We start from the raw sequence: 16,539 nt of genomic DNA, 5'->3' as shown, positions 1-16,539 counted from the left end.
CCATTGGGCTAAACACATAGTCGTTGCTGTAAAAAGTGTCCTTGGCTGTGATGGGAAGTTCAGAGAGAAAGACATCTCCTGGGTTTGGTCTTCAGGGAAGGATCCCTAGAGAAGAAGCACTAGGATTTGGTTAGGTGGTAGAATGGGGGCACTCAGCAGGTAGACAGCCACAGCCAGGCTGTGCAGTCAGGGCTGACCTGGAGGATGCTGTGGTTGGAGGTGACAGTGGCAGATTGGCCCTCAAAGCCACAAGGGCTCAAGAGTAAGAGGGGAAAAGATGAGTTTCCATGAAAGAAGACCAAAGTCACTCATTGGATGAGTTGTTCTTGGGGCGAGCATCTCTTTCCTCCCACAAAGGGTAGATCTCTGTTTCCCTGGGGCAATTGGCATTGGTCAGTACAGAGTTTGTTTGCCTACCACATTTTCTTCGCCCCTTGCCTCTGTCTCTGGAGAACTCCACTTCATTCCAGGAGCCTGGATGGAGCTGTCAATCAAGATGCTTGTTATTTTGGCTACAAGAAGCAGGCTTTCCAGGTGCAGCCCCTCTTTCCTTTCCATTGGGAATGTGGAGGAAGGTCTCCCTGTTCAGGCTATCAGGATGTAGTCTTGGGGCTGCTGGTGCCATATTTATGCCACATGGAGTAAAGTTGTGTAAAGCAGGAAAGAATAATGCTACCAAGCAGAGACAAAGAAAAGCAAAGCTAAATGTGCAGGGAAGCTTGGATCCAGCCATGACTTTAGCCCATTGGTTTGCCCTTTATGTGAACCAATAAATTCCCTTTTCTTGTATAACAGGATTTTTGTCATAGGCAACTGAAATAATTATGATTAATACAGTCAGCAAATTAGAGACAGGCTTCCTGTTTAGAAATAGGCAGAGCAGGGAAGGAGCACAGCACACATGAACTGGCTGAGTGTGAGTGAGTCTGTCTTCCCTGCTGACTCACGCACTCACTGCAGCCCTGGCTCAAGTTATTGTCCCTCTACGGGCCTCAGTCTCATCATCTGTGAAATGGACTGCTATGAGCAGGCTATAAAGTCATTTATGTATGCCCACATTGTTGCAAAAATGGTTTTAGGCAGCTTACAGGTGTTATAAAACCAGAGAATAGGAAAAGAAATGGACAATGAAATTGTGAAAAGGGAAAAGAATGTGAACTCAGGGGTGAGGATTGAGTCCCTGGATGCCTGCTGGGAGGTCTGGAGCATCGAGGGGTGAAGAGAAGGGTTTGTTCTGAGCTTCCTTACAGCCAAAGCAAGAAAAGAGAGTAAGTTCCACGCATTCGTAGGAGGACAAGCCCCAAACCGGTTTCTGAGAAGCCCAACTTTTCCTGGAATGAAAGTCTGAAATACATTTCCTGTGGTTCTCCATCACAGGACTTTGTGAAATACTATGCGTAAAGAGAGCAGACAAGTTAATGTGCTGGAGAAAATAGTTGCAACATACGAAGTCAGAGGATTAAAGTCCATCATAAATCAAGAGCTCGTACATGTCAATAAGGAAATAAAAAAAACACTTCATGAGAAAATGGGCAATGGGGAATAAAGACACAATTCACATTGGAATTTGCAACAGAAGAAAGAGCTGAAAAATCAGCAAAAAATAAAAAGAAATAGAAAGACTGGTTGATGCCGCTGATGGTGATGGTATAGAGAACTACACTTTATTTTCTTTTAGCACTCTCGCCACCGGACATGGTGTGTATTCGTGTCTTTACTTGTTTGGGGCTGTTTTCATGGCTGCACTGTGTATTCCATGAAGACAAGGACTATCTCCTGCTCACTGTTGAATCCCCAGCACCTAGAACAATGCACTCGACAGGGAGTTGGCGCTCAGTGAATATTCCTCAGGTGCATGAGTGAGTGAATGAATGGACAGCGTTGTTTAAATGGGAAAGGTTGGAAATAACCTAAAAGCGCAACGGTGCTGCACTAAGTTAAGTTATGGTATATCCCTGCTACAGACAACTCCCTGTATGCTCCTTGAAAAGAACAAGAACAGATCCATGATACTGATGTGGTTTGATCTGTAAAACATGTTATAAAAGAAAATAGCCAGTCACAGGGCAAAGTATTCACTTAAAATGCACACGGATAGGTGTAGAAATGGATACGCTTTTACAAACTGTATGCACCCCTGTCATTCAGATGGAGAAAGAGAGTATCAGCCCCCCAGTAGTCCTGCTCGTTATCCTCTCAAGGGTAATTACCACTATCCTTCTAAGGAACGTGAACTTTATAATCTAAGATTCGTTTTGCCAATTTTCAAACTTTATGTAAATGGGATCTTAAGATGGATACAAATTTCGTGTTTGGCTGGGTTTTGTGCAACGTTCTGTTTCTGTTCATTATTTTTATTTTTAATGGATACATATCTATGCATTTCAACTACTTTTGAAGAGAAGGTACCACTTGTATTCTACATATGTGACTTGAATAATCAGAATTTGCCAAAACAAATGAACACAGACAGGGCGCATGGACCAACTGTTTGCCTTTGGCAAGCCCACCAGGGGCTTCCCCGAGGTAAGGGGAGAGGGTGAGGGCTGCAGAGCAGGTCGCAGGCTGCCGTTTCACACGCCTCATCCCCCAGCAAGCGGCTGGAGTCCTGGGACCTGTTTTATGGGGTTTCTTTGCTCTTTAGCTGAGTCTTTTATGGGAGTTGGGGGTTTGGCAGATGGTGCTCATTTTCCATGATAACACAGCCTCCATGGTGTGTGTGAGGCCCCGTTGCCAAGCATTTGCAGGATCGGCTCAGGCTCGTACAGCCCAGAGAGGCGACATGATTTGGCGTGGGGGTGCTGACCTCAGGCCTGTCTGGCTTCAGAATCTGAAACAGTCTTTTACAGTTGGGTGGGGCAGCCAAGAAAACGATGAACATGTGCTAAGTGAGACACACGCAGCTGCACAGGAATCCATACCCCGGGAGGCCCGCGTGGATGTGATGTGGGAGAGAACAAGACAGTGCGGGGTGAGGCGGGGCTCTGGTGGGCAGCGGGATGTCAAGAGGCCTGGGTGCTCCTCTCAAACCTCCCAGGCCTCTCTGCACCGTCCTCTTGGGGTGAAGGGGCTCAGTGTCCACCTTTGGTCAGTGGAGGACAGACTGAACTGCCGCCTTCATCTGTCGTCTCTGCTTCCTTTCACACATTTCCAACCATGTACCAGGACAGCAGGGGTAGGCTGACAATTTTTTTGCAATATTTTTAAAGACTTCTTTTTTCTTCCTCTCTTCTTCCCTCCCTCCCTTCCTTCCTCTTTTCTCTCTCCTCTCTTTCTCCTCCTTTCCTTCTTTTTCTCCTCTTCCTCCCCTTCTTACTTCCTCCTCCTCTTTCTCCTTTCTTTCATCTTTTCGGAATAGGTAATCAATGTATGTTGTACAACACAAACAGTACAAACATGGGAACTGGGGGAAGTAATTCTCCCTCCCACCCGTCCTGCAGCCACCCAACTCTCTTCTGGGAAGCAGCACCCGTGTCTGGCTTCCTGCCCGCGGTTTTGCTCAGAATGGTCCTGCGTTTATAAACCCAGGCATGCACTTTCTCTCTCCCCCTGTTTTCTTTACCAAACGATAGCTCAGCACACTGTGTTCTGCACTTCACTTTTGAAACATCACTTGGACATCATTCTTCACTGGTACTCGGGGGCTCTTTATTTTTTTCACAGCTGCAGAAATTCCATGATTCAGGTGTGCTGTCATGTGCCCCGTGACATTGGTGCCCCGTCGTCGATGGGTGTTTAGGTTGTTTCCTGCCTCCTGTGGTCACTGTGAGATAGCAGTGCCCGCCCTCACGCAGACGTCATTTTGCAAGTATGTGTGCGTGCAGAGCAAACTCCTGGAAGTGGGATCAGCGGGCAGAGGGGATTTGACTGCCCAACGGCCTGACTCTCCGACCATCACAGCTGCAAGCCCGCTCCCCACGGGCCAGCCACCCGGTATGTCTCATCGAATGCAGTCTGTATTCCAGTTTCTCAGCGGTTCCAAGAAGGTCCTTTAGAGAACTTTGGTCCAGTGCAGGATGCAGTCCAGGATCACATTGCATTGGGTGTTGTGTCTCTTTAGTCTTCTTTAATCTGGGGCAGTTCCTGATTAAAGGCGAAGACATGATTTTTCTTTCAAGAGACTGGCCTTGTTTACGAATATTCAGATGCTATTTTATAAAATGTCACAAACTTCAATTTGGGTTTCTGCAGTGGTCCCTCAGGATTAGACCCAGGTCACGCCTTTTTGGCAGAAATGCCTTGAAGCGATGCTGTGTCCTTCCCAATGCGACACATCGGGAGCCACGTGATGTCGGCCTGTCCCTGCATAAGTGACAATTTTGACCACTTGGTTAAAGTGGTGTCCAGTTTCTCCACTATAAAGCTGCCACTTTTCCCGTTGCAATTAATTTCCAGGGACACACACTTTAATGTGTGTGTCTGGTAAGTGCCTGTCCTTGGCAAACTCGTTGTACGTCTAAAATTTCTTAATTGGGAGCGACAGGCAGCGTTTACTCTTGTGTCTGATGGCCGCTGTGTTTCCTTTTTATTGAATTTTGATGTTCTTTTCTTAAATTTGGAAGTTTATTGTTTAAAACAACTGAATGATTTAAGCTTAACCCTATAGCTCTTGACCCATGGTGACAAAAATAATTCTTCAAAAGTTCTCATTTGTCAATAAAAACAAAAAAGGTCACAGACATTCTGATTTCTCTAGCACCTCCAAGTAGGATTGCTTTCTGAAGCTCATTTGGGTCTCAAGCCCAGGGAGGGATGTGGTCTGCCTGACCTGATGGTAGCCAGAGGCCTCCCCCACTCTCTTTGCTGCTCCAGAGGACAGAGGAACACTGCTGCTCCTGGGGGACGGACCGTCGCTATTGCCATAGGCTGCAGGGCGGAGGTGGCCCAGGCCGAGGTTGCAGTCTGCCCAGAGAGCCAGCCCTAATCCTGCAGTTCTCCCTCCTAGCTACCCCTCCATCTGAAACCCAGGGGCGCCTCCCCTGCCCGTTGTAACTGCCGCATTGGAAAGCTTGCTCCGGAACCGGGTGCCACCCCCAAGTCATGCTGGCTCCCTATCTCTCCAGTGTCCCATTCCATTCCTGCTGCCCCAGCCCCAACCCTGCAATCTCAGTGCCTGGGGTGGCCCTCAGGGAGGGAAGCTTACAAAGTGCTTTAGCCACAGATCTCTGCTCAAATAAAATCCTTCTCAGAACCCGCAGCCCATTCAGCAACTCAAGGGGGAGCTGAAAACCCTCCTTGGGGCCTGTATTTTTACTTGGCAAGCCTTCCTGGGGTGCCAATTGTCTAGATGTCTCAACAATGGTTCTTTAAATAAATTACTCATAGCCAGTACTTATAAAAGGTAAAAATTCTAAATTCGAACCATTTTATAGTTAAATATATTTAATGTGTGCTCATTTAAAAATATTTGATGTAATTTGATGTCTGCAAAAGGGTGCCGGGGGGCCCCCAGTCAGCCACCCTCCCCTACCTCCCCAAATACATCGGGGTCACCTGGCTTTGTCCGCCTCCACACTGTCCCCTTCAGTGTCACCGCCGTCAATTGCATGTTGTTGATGGGGTTAGTCATCTCAGGTGTCTCCCCCTTGACCATCTGCTCTGTGGGGCAGCCGGGTCTCCACTGTCTCCCAGCTCTGAGAATAGGGTGCTCTCATGAAAGACTGACGCACTGGGCTATACTAAAATTAAGAGGTTCCTTGAGCCGATGTTGCATAGGTGAAGGAATGAATGAATGAAGGACTGAAGGGTGAATCCATGTGAGTCCCTTGTGAGGTCCAGGGGTGATGATACCACATTTGTCTGGTGATTGCAGAGGGCTTTTAACCTTTGGGTTTGGGGGGCGGGGCGGAGGGGACTAGCCTCTGTCCCTACTTCTGCTGGTTGTTAGAGCCACTTCCAGGAGACTGTGGAACCACCTGAAGCCACCTCAATCCTGGGGGTTGGGCAGTGATTATTTTGATGATGTCTGGCAAAATGACTGGTTGCTTCAACTCCCTTGCTGGGCCCCAAGGGAGTTTACTGCTCTCCCTCTCTCTTTCTCTCTCTTCCCACCCTCCCCCTCCTCTCTCTCTCTTTCTCCTGAATTTCCAAACCTGCCATGTCTCTGAGATGGGGAGGAGGACTTTCTGTTTCCAAGGAAGTTAAACCGGGCTCTGGAGTGGGGATGGGGCAGGCCTTCTCTGCGGTCCGCCAGTGTTTAATGGGAAGATCCGTGTCTGGACATCAGCCGCTATGTCCTCCTGCTGGGGGACGCTGCAGAGCTCTGGGGGGGGCGTTGCAGAGCTCTGGGAGGCATTCTTTTCTCCTGAGGAGACCTGACTTCTCCTCCCAAGCCCTAGGGCAAGCTGGGCCCTGGCTGGAGGCGAGCAACTGGAGGGAAGTGGAGCTGAGTTGAAATGCTCCCCTGGTGCTTAGCGGCCTCGGGCAGGTGACTCCTCCTCTCCGGGTGGGCCTCGCTTTCCTCCTCAATAAAGCAGTCGCCTTGCCACCCTGCTCCCACATAATGCTATCGTGAAGGTCAAATAAGAGTGGGTGTGAAAGGGCTTTGCAGGAAGCCCTGAACGTGGCGTGGCCATTCTTTTTAAGGGGGAAATAAATTTTTATTGAGGGAAAAATAAAATTGGCAAGAAGGAACTGCCCAGCATCATTAAAAGAGGGCCAGAGAGAGGACATCGCTCATGTGTGGGACGAGCTCTCCATTCCTCCTCTACCTGGCAGGCTCCTGCACCCCCTGAAGGAACAGTGCCTCCCTCACAAAACCCTGCCAGACTTCACCGTCCCCCACTCATGCCGCCACCGACACAGCCCTAATTTATGACTCCATCTGATAGTCTCTCCTCCTGGCCTGGCAGTTTCTCTGGGTAGGAACTGTGTCCGATTCATCTCCAAATCGCCAGCACTTAGCACAGAGCCTGGAGTAGCACAGGCACTCATAAATGTTCTTAGCCAGAGTGACTGGCTAGAGTGTAGATGATGGTGAAATGTCAGGGGCAATTTAAAGTGGGCAAGCTTCGTACCCTTCCTAGCACCTTATCTGAATGACTCTCTCCATCCCAGTTTGATAAAAGGTCTAGTCTTCCCCTGACTTCAAGCCAAGGGAAAGCTCCTTGAGGTAGGGTGACCGACATGTCCCAGTCTGCCTAGGACTTTCTTGGTTTTAGCTGTAGAAGTCCTGTTTCCAGGGCAAACCAGGGCAATCGGTCACCCTACTTTGAATGAAAAATCTAGATGCTTTTTGGCACTGATTTTCTGTGGCAGATAGTGTAATTGTTCATCCATCAGACATTATCCTTCTCCCTCTTCCCCTTTTTCCACGTTGGTAGAGCTTATTTTTCATGATAGAGGCACATACTTTCCAGCCTCCTTGTGGTCAAAGGTGGTCATGGGACCCACTTTGGACCAATGAGACGAAAGGAGGAAGAGAAAAGGATGAGTCAAGCTAAGAAGGTTTCTTTCCTGTATCTACTCTTATCTCCCTCACTCCCCTTGTTCATACTTTTGGATATTGTCATATGAGGATATGATGCTTGGAGCTACAGCAGCCATATTGTGACCATGAGGGAACATCCTCACCACACACTGAGGCTGATAAAGTGAAGGATCCAAGGAGCCTGAGGCTTCAGTGATAATGTTACCCTCTGAACTAACCCTGGGACCACAGACTTCTTGTGATGTGTGATAACAATAGATCTTCTTGGGCCTAATGAATCTTTTGTAGAAGAAAATATTCTAATAATCTTGGCAATTATGATATGTCCTACTCAGAACACAAAAAGCACAATCATGAAAGAAAAATTAATAAATTAGATTACATTAAAATGAAGAATTCTTTTATCAAAGGACATCATTAAGAGAACAATATGCAGCCCACGTGCTGGGAGGAGATATCTGAACCAGCCCTCAGACAAAAGACCTCATATAAAACATGTCAATGACAGGTGAAAAACCCCAATTTAAAAAACTAGGGCAAGCCTTGAACAAGAGCCCTAGAAATAACCAGCAATTTTTAAACTCATCTTTTTAAAAGTTCTACATCTGTGCATATGATATAAGGTAATGACATGTTGGCAAGAGTGATCTACATTTTTACTTTATTAACATAGAAAATATACTGGGGGGATTGTCCACTGATAAGATTAAGAGGCCAAGACCTTTGAAGATCGACTGAGTCACCTGACCACATGGTCCCATTTAAACCTCACAATAACCCAAAGTACCAGGTATGTCACCCCATGTTACAGATCTAGAAACCGAGTCTCAGAGAGCTCAGGTGTTCAAGGCCACTCAGCCAGGGAAGCAGCAAAGCAGGGACTAGAACTCAAGACTGGTGGGCCCAGCAGCTGTCAGCTGTCAGCTGTTCCCCACAAGGACCTCACTGTCCCTTTGACCAAATCCCTTCTCAGAGCTTGAGTCCCTTGTGTAAAATTGAAGGGTGGGCTATATTCAACTCAGTTTAAGTGAGCACCAAAATAAAGTGATGAAGATGTAATTGTCCTTCAGAAAACCCATGTGGCAGCCATTGGGAGCCAAGAGATGTCCCTAACCCTGTGGGCGGGGTGGTCAGAGAAGTTCCTGTCAGCGCATGCCCTTCTGCACAAGGTGACGCAGCCAGGAGCCCGGCATCTTCAGAGCCCTTGAGTGATGTTGTGAGATTCTAAGTTTACCTCCCTTTTTAGGGGGTTGCAGCCTCACCTGATCCAGAATGTATTCTAATATCATTTAGCTGTGTGTTCTGGGATTGATGTCCATGTTTCTAAATCTTACAGCTGTCTCATGATATATCCATTTTAGACACTGTATGTTAACTGCTTGTTATAAAAGAGGAAGGATTTTAGCTTAATTCAACCCATTTTCTCCTCTCTTCTCCTCCCAATGTAATATCCATTTTTGTTAATCTCGTATCAGTGTTTTCATTATTGTGGCAATTGTTTCTTGCTGAATAAGTACAGCATTGTAAGGCCATTTCCTTTCTCCAAACTCACAGCACTTCCGTCTTGACTTAATAATTGCCTATTTTTAACTGTTGACTTTTCTTTGAACATTTGACCCAAGACTTTCCATGCCCTAGTATTTCTAGGGCTAGTATTCCTAGTATTTACAGAGCTATTTGCTCTGTAAAACACCTCTCGGTGTGATTTCTGCACAGACGAATCTCTTGGACAATGTGATGCTGCCATCTTTGTTTTCTGCTCTCTGACCTGTGGTGTCCACCGAGATGTGTTTTGTTCCGGGCCTGGGTTGCAGCTGCCCTCAAGGAATTCCTCTGCCTCTCTCACCATCTTCCGTATCCCATGCTGTCTAAGAGATTTACCAAACACTAAAGCCCACAGTTTCCTCCTGTTCTGAGCCTTTGGCCAAGCCCCTCCCACGCTGATGCTGGACATAGGGCCCAGGAGCAGGTGCTCTGGGACAGGAGGAACTTTGGCTGTTTGGGCAATTGACCACATACACTTCTAATTCTACTTTCTTATTCTCCATTCCTTTCTAGTAGCTTCCAGTTCAAGCTTTCAGTTCACATTGTATGGATGCAATATCTTCATCTCTCAAAGGATATTAATTTTAGGATTTATTTGTAAGTTTCCCCCTGTTCTCTGCATTCTCTCTTTCTCTAAGTCTTTTTCCTCCACACCCCACCCTACCCCAGTTGCTTTGGTCTCTCTTTCAGGTTGGAAATTCCTTTACACATATAGTGATCCCTGGCTTTGCATCCGCACTAACAATCTGACTTGAAGCTTCAGGTGGGGATGGGGGCCTGGAGGGCTTCTGTGTAGGCTGGGTGATCCCGTGGCTGCCAGTCAGCTCATTCTGTGGAGCATTCTCTCTGTCCCCTAAATTGTCCTGTCTCTAGGTCTTTGTCTTAGAAGTGGTTCTCTAGATAATTTTCTGCCTTGGAGTGAGGGGAAAGCATAAGCCTTCCCAAAGATATTCTGGAACTAGACAGGTAAATGAACTGAGGATTTCATCTTCTCTGGGCCAGGTAACCCCCCTTTTAAAGGTCTTTGGTTCCCTTTCTCTCTCTCTCTCTTTCTTAAAAAAGATTTACTTATTTATTTTTAGAGAGAGGGGAATGGAGGAAGAAAAAGAAGGAGAGAAAGATCGATTGGTTGCCTCCCAAATGCCCCCAAATGGGGACCTGTCCCACAACCCAGGCATGTGCCCTGATGGGAATCAAACTATTTGTCCTCCTCTGACTGCCTGGCGATGGGTCATCTATTGACTTATTCATGTTTAGTGTCTTTCTACCCTGTAGAATGTGAAGGGAGGGAGTTTTCTCTTTCACTTCTGTATGTCCAGTGCCTAGCACAGTGTCTGGTCTAGTAGATGCTCCATAAAGAGGTGTCGAAAGAACAAGTGAAGGAATGAATGATGGCCTGAATGCACAGGTTTCTCTGAGAAGGCGGGAGCTCTGAGGACACGGGTAGAAGCCAAGGGGCAGTGAGAGAGTCTTGCTGGTGCAGGTAAGGGTCTTGACCTGCCTACTATGGCAGTCCCTTCTCTTGGGGAACCAGAGCTGTTTCCCCTCTAATAACTACCTCCTTGGAGGCTAGGGGGGCTATGAGAAAGGAAGAGAACACAAAGTGCCTTTATTTGGGGGGCTGGATTCCATCTCGGGACAAATTGTTACCTTTGAGGCCACCAGCCACCCAATCACCATGGCCTCCCTCTAAAGGATGTGGGCACAGGCCTGGCTGGAGCTGAAAATGCCCTGGAAACCAGTCTCCCCTTTAATTAACAGGCAGAGCGACCAAGCCTGTTAACGGGATGGGGTATGGAGTGGGGGTAGGGTCAAGTTCATAAAGTCCCCAAACGATCAAGGCCTCCTTGTTTATTTCCCCGAAAATGTTCCCCTTTACTCAGAATAGGGTGGAGACCCAGCGGGCCGCAGGCAGGGAAAAAGCTTTAACCTTCAGTCTTCTCAGCCCAGCATGCCACAATTTGACTGGCATTTTCTTAATAATTGCAAACTTAATGAAAAAATAACCTAAACCCAAGACACAGCAGGGACTCATGGACAGCAGTTGGCAGGAGGCCCTGGCAGCTATGAGGACAAGGCGCAAAGGGCACAGAGGAGCCACTGAGACAGAGGGTGCTCTAATCCAGAGAGTTCGTCTCTCCAGAGCCAGCCCCAGCTCCCTATTACCTCTTGTATCACGCCTAAAGGCCTCAGCTTACGTCTCAGAACCGATTCTCCCCAGGTCCTATGTGGTAGGCCCTGGAACACAGAAGGGCAAGGAAGTTGCCAGGTTGTGAGCTGTGTGAGAACGGGTGTGGGCAGGGAGGTTGGTTAGGACGAGATCTCAGAGAGAGCTGGTGGGAAGTGAGAGTGTGTTCTTGTTATAATCTGAGCCCCAGCTGGGTAGGCCCAACATGCCAGGCAGCTAGCCCTGGGAAGCAGGCACTATGATTATATCTATTTTACATCCCAGGACTTGAGCCCCAGCCTGCCTGGCTTTTCACCCACCCATTAAGTGCTCTGAAGGGAGCTGGAGGTAGAAATGAAGTCATAGTAATAACAATGGCAGCGTCCGTGGACTGAGATTTGCTGTGGTCTGGCTGTGTTGAGTTCTTCGTCATCACTCTCTCTGCTAATATTCAAAGTAACCCTCTAGGATAGGTGGTGTTTTGGCCCATGTAACAGATGAGGCACAGAGCATTGGTCCAAAGTTCCACCATCATGAAACAGCGTGTGTTCTCACACTTTGAGCCTCACATGAGTTTCATGAGCTCCCAGGAGCAGAGACACTGTCTGCCTGATTCACTTCTGCGTCTCTAGAGCCAAGGACAGAGCTTAGCATATAGTAGATATTTAATAAACATCTCAAAAGAAATGAATGAGCGAAGGCATATGGACCTAGGAGTAACTTCTAAAGGAACCATCCCTGTTCTCCCCTCTCCATTCCAGACGACCTCAACTTACTTTGAAGTGGACAGGTATAACAGGGATCCAAAAGCCAGGCTGAGAAATAGGACTTAATTTTAAGGACCGTAGGGAGCCACAGGAGCATCTTGAGAAAGAGTATTTCAAGCTAGAGGGGTGGCTGTCTTCCTGTGTCTTCATGGGTTCCAGGAATTAGTCAACATCAACAAACTTTTGGCCAGAAGGTCAAATTGTCTCCAGGTGCATGTGTGTGTTGAGGGCAGAGAAGGGCAGTTCTCAGAGGCTGTGAGTCCCAAGTTTGTCATGCTCTTTGGGTTGGTGGCTGAGAGTGCCAGGCTCCTCAGCATGCCCTGGCAAATTCCCATGGTCTTGAGACAGGCAAATTCCCGTGGCAAAACATGTATGCCCACAGCCAGCTTCCAAAACCAGTGCTTTGTTGAATCTTTAAACAATGGATTTTTTGAAACTTTTAACCCTGGAGTCTTGGAGGTCTGGAAACCCATCTCAGATTCTGAGGCTGTAGAAACTTTAAAATCTAAAATAAAGCAGGAGCAAAACATTTGAATGCTTACTATGCTTCAGACACTCTTTACAAATATTAATCTATATAGTCCTCACAACCATTCCATGGGATAGGAGCTGTTTTGCTCCTTAATTTACAGAAGTGGAAATCAAGATGCCAGAAGGTCGCATAATGTGCCCAAGGTCACCCAGTTAGCAGGGTTGGGGCTGGCAGCAGACAAACCCAGGCTACCTGGCTTGAGGGCCCAACACATTGTCTGTGACACTTAAAAATCATTGAGACTCAGAATTTCAGAATCATAGAAAGTTTCACAGCAGCTCCTAGAACCACTGAATCTTAAAATCAAGCACTTTAGAACCATCCATCACTGGCTTGTCAAGTTCTGCAGTCATAAAACCCAGGCATTTTACAATCCTGGAATTCTAGACTCCTGGGGGCTTCAAACTAGAGAAGTGTGGATGCCAGGATAGCAGACCAACAGAAAGGACCTTAGGGCTCAAACCCATGTTAAGCCCTCGAATATGGCAGTCAGGGAAACGGAGGCCTGCAGAGGGAAAGGGAGGTGTCCGAGAGATGCCCAGCCTGGCAGGCATGGTATTGGGGTTGGAGAGAGAGTCTAGTGAACAAAGAAAGGCCCTGGGTGTGCAGGGGTCTGTTTGTGATTAGCGCTGGGTTTTAATGCTGCCTAGGAATGTGGCCACATTACCGTTACCCCTGCAGGTTGCTGCCTCCTTTCTTTCCCCTCAGATGTTCTCCTCCAGCCTGCCCTCACCAGGCTCGATATCCTGTTTATATTGCTGACAAATTGAATTTTCAGGAGTTGGCCTCCTAGAGCCAGTTTAATATATTGAAGGTTTTCTGGGCCTGCATGCTGTTTCTTGGTGAGATGCCTACTCTCCAGGATCCCAGAGGAAGCTCAGAGAGGTTCTGAATGCTCCAATCAGCAGCCTAGGAGGGAGGAGGACAGGAACTGTGGGGCATGTGGTGGCGGCAGGAACAGAGATGGAGTTCCTGTCCTAAGGTGGGACGTGATAAGCCCACAGGGGCTCCATGCTGCTCAGGCCACCTGGGAATGCAGGTCCTCTTCGGGGGCTCTCAACCTTTAAGAGACATCAACCGAGAGGGGCTTCTCCAGAGAAGAAATACGACAGAGGTGGATGGGAGCCCTGTGCACTGTGAGGTCTTTAGTCTGGAGCAGATGGGAAGGAAGCATGAATTCTGAAGCTTGGCCTCTCAGGTGCTGAGCTCCTTGAAGGCAGTGGTGAGATAGGCGGAGTATTTGTGGGCAGACCTAAAATGAAGAAGACCTTCCCCCTGGAGAAGATTCTGGTTCCATTAAAAGCAATGCTTCTCTCACAGACACAGACAACAGCATGTTGATGATCAGAGAGGAACGGGGAGAGGGGAGGTAGGAGAAGGTATTGGGAGGATTAATAGTGATGGATGGAGACTCGACCTGGGGAGATGAACACACAATACAGTATACAGACGATGTGTTATAGAACTGTACACTTGAAACCTATGTAATTTAATTAACCAATGTCACCCCAATAAATTTCATTAAAAATAAATAAAACCATTACATTAAAAGCAATGGTTCTCAAGGTACAATCTGCAACCCCTGGGAATATGGATCCACACATTGAAAACTACTTTCATGGTAACACTAAGACACCATTTGTCCTGTTCACTCTTGGTGGAATTTTTACAGTTGGTAGCACCATTGCTCTGAAAACAATGAAAAAATGAATGCAAAAAATTCATGATGAACAAAGTGTCAAAAATTTTAAATAAAAACAAGATCAATATTATTGAGTTTTCCTTTTGCCACAGTCTCCAAAATGCATCTTCAAATGATCACATTAAAAAGTTCATCTTGATTACTGAGATTTTGGGCACCCTCATAAATTTTATGCTCTTTTAACATAGCCCAGTCCTGGCTCTAGAGATAATCCACATGAACAAAAACCCTTCGGGGTCCTCAGTAATTACTAAGGGTGTAAAGGGGTCCTGAGACCAAAATGTTTGGGAATCACTCACCAAAGGGATCATGTTCCTTCAGCTCAAACAGCCCAACAACCAAAGGGATTATACTCCAAGGTAGAGTCCCCACCACAAGGTGTGTGCAAGCAGAGAGGTGAAATAGATCATGAATGGGGGAAGGGGACAAATGTTCAGTTTGCCCTGATGCCTACAGCAACTGCCTCTCTGAACTCCTGTTGCCCCATTGCCCCGGTCTGGTGAGGGATCTTCTCATTCACCCACTCGCAACCTCCCAATGGTTTCCCATCACACTCCAAGTGAAAACCAAGCTCTTCTCCATGGCCTACAAGGCCCTGAGTGCCCAGCCCCGTCTTCTTCTGCGAGCCCCTACCTTGCTTCACTTTACCCACTGGCCTCTTTCCAGTTTCTCAACATGCTGAATTCTATCCCATTGCAGGGCTTTTGCATGTGATGATCCCTGTGCCTGAACTACACTTCTCTTCACTCCTCTCATGGCTATGTCTTTCATTCTCCTCCATTTGATCGTTATTTCTTCTGGGAGGCCTTCCCTGACCACCCCCTAGAAAAAAGGATTTGTCTGACATCATCTCTGAACCTCTTATTTGCTTCCCTCACAGACTTCATCACCAGCTATTTATCTTTATTTGTTGGCTCGATGGTTCTCACCCATTCTCCCCATGAGCCCAGGAGCTCCTCCAGGGCAAGGAGCCTGACCATCTTGACGTCGAGTCTTAGCTCCTGACAGAGTGCCTGGCATGGAGGAAGCCCTTGAGAAATGTTTGTTGAGCAAATAAACAAACCCATTAAGAATGAATAAGTAAATGAATAAATAATTAAGCCAGTTGTGTACTGACGTTCACTCCCCCTCCAGCCATATTTGCTAAGTGAATACATGCATGCATGCATGAATGGTTGGATGGGTAGATAAATGAATGGCTGCAGGTAGAGGGTGGATTGGAAGGTCCATACAGGAAGCAGGGAGACCGGTGAGGGTTCTAGAGCAACATTCCAGATGAGAGGGCAATGCCTAATCCTGCAGGAGACACGGGAATGAAGTAATGAGACAGAAAACGAACCCCACAGAGTTGGGTGACCTGGACCCTCTATGGGCACCATGACCCCAAAACCCTGCTGAGGTTGCCACCTCCACACCCTGTACTGTGTTGTCTCCCCCTCCTTTCCCCTTGGTATCTCCAAGTCTTGGTTATTCTTATTGGCTGCCCCAGCTCTGCTCCCTCTGGGAATTCTTACTGAGACTGTAGCTCTGCCTTATATACCATGTGCTGTCATTTCTTGTTCCCCTCACAACTGAACCTTCCATTTGGAGAACTCAGATGTTCAAATCCCAGCTCTGCAACTCTTAAATGCCAGGCCAGTTGAACACCTGAGCAGAGGTATGATGGGATGAATGCGGGCCCATACCCAGCACAGGTGGTAGCTCTCTGCCCCCACATCACCCACTTATTAGCCCTATGAAGGCAGCATCTGGTAGAAATCAGGGCTTGGAGTCAGATAATTGGAAACAGGAATGTCATCTCTGGGAATGGTCCCTAAATTCTCATGGAGCAGATGGTACAAGTCTTCAAAGAGGGGCTTGCAAAGCCCCTCATTACAGGTACCATCAAAACAAAAACTCTCCAAAGCAAGAGACTGGATCCCATCAGAGCCCTAAATCTGGAGAACAAGGCCTGCCCATGTGGGTGGCACAAAAACAAATGGGGCTTGAGGAGGAAAAGGTCCCGTCTTCAGCACACTGCCCATGTGTAAGGGATGGGCGCATCACCCTCACCACTATCATTCACTGCATTTGTGTCAGGTGACTCTTAGTTTCAGTGAAACTACTCATGAGAAAAGGAGATTTTGTGGACTGAAAAGCCCAGGATGGAGCTTCAGGTGTGGCAGGGTCTAAGGGCTCAAACGTAGTCATTGGAGTGAGTTTCTCTCCATGGTTCTGCTCACACCCTTCAGAGTTGGCTTCAGGTCTAGGATCTCTGTGGAGGCAGAATGGCAGCCTCAGCAGCATCTGCCTGGACCACTCCCTGTGGCCAAGGGGCGCAATATCCTGATTGGCCGGGGCCTGATTATACTGACCAAAGAGCAGGAAGGAGTTGAAACAACGGGAAATAGAAAGAAG

Source organism: Artibeus jamaicensis, unplaced genomic scaffold (assembly GCF_021234435.1).
Source record: "Artibeus jamaicensis isolate MK-2021 breed Jamaican fruit bat unplaced genomic scaffold, CSHL_Jam_final contig_685, whole genome shotgun sequence".
NCBI classification, from domain to species: Eukaryota; Metazoa; Chordata; class Mammalia; order Chiroptera; family Phyllostomidae; genus Artibeus; species Artibeus jamaicensis.
This window is presented reverse-complemented; position numbering follows the sequence as displayed.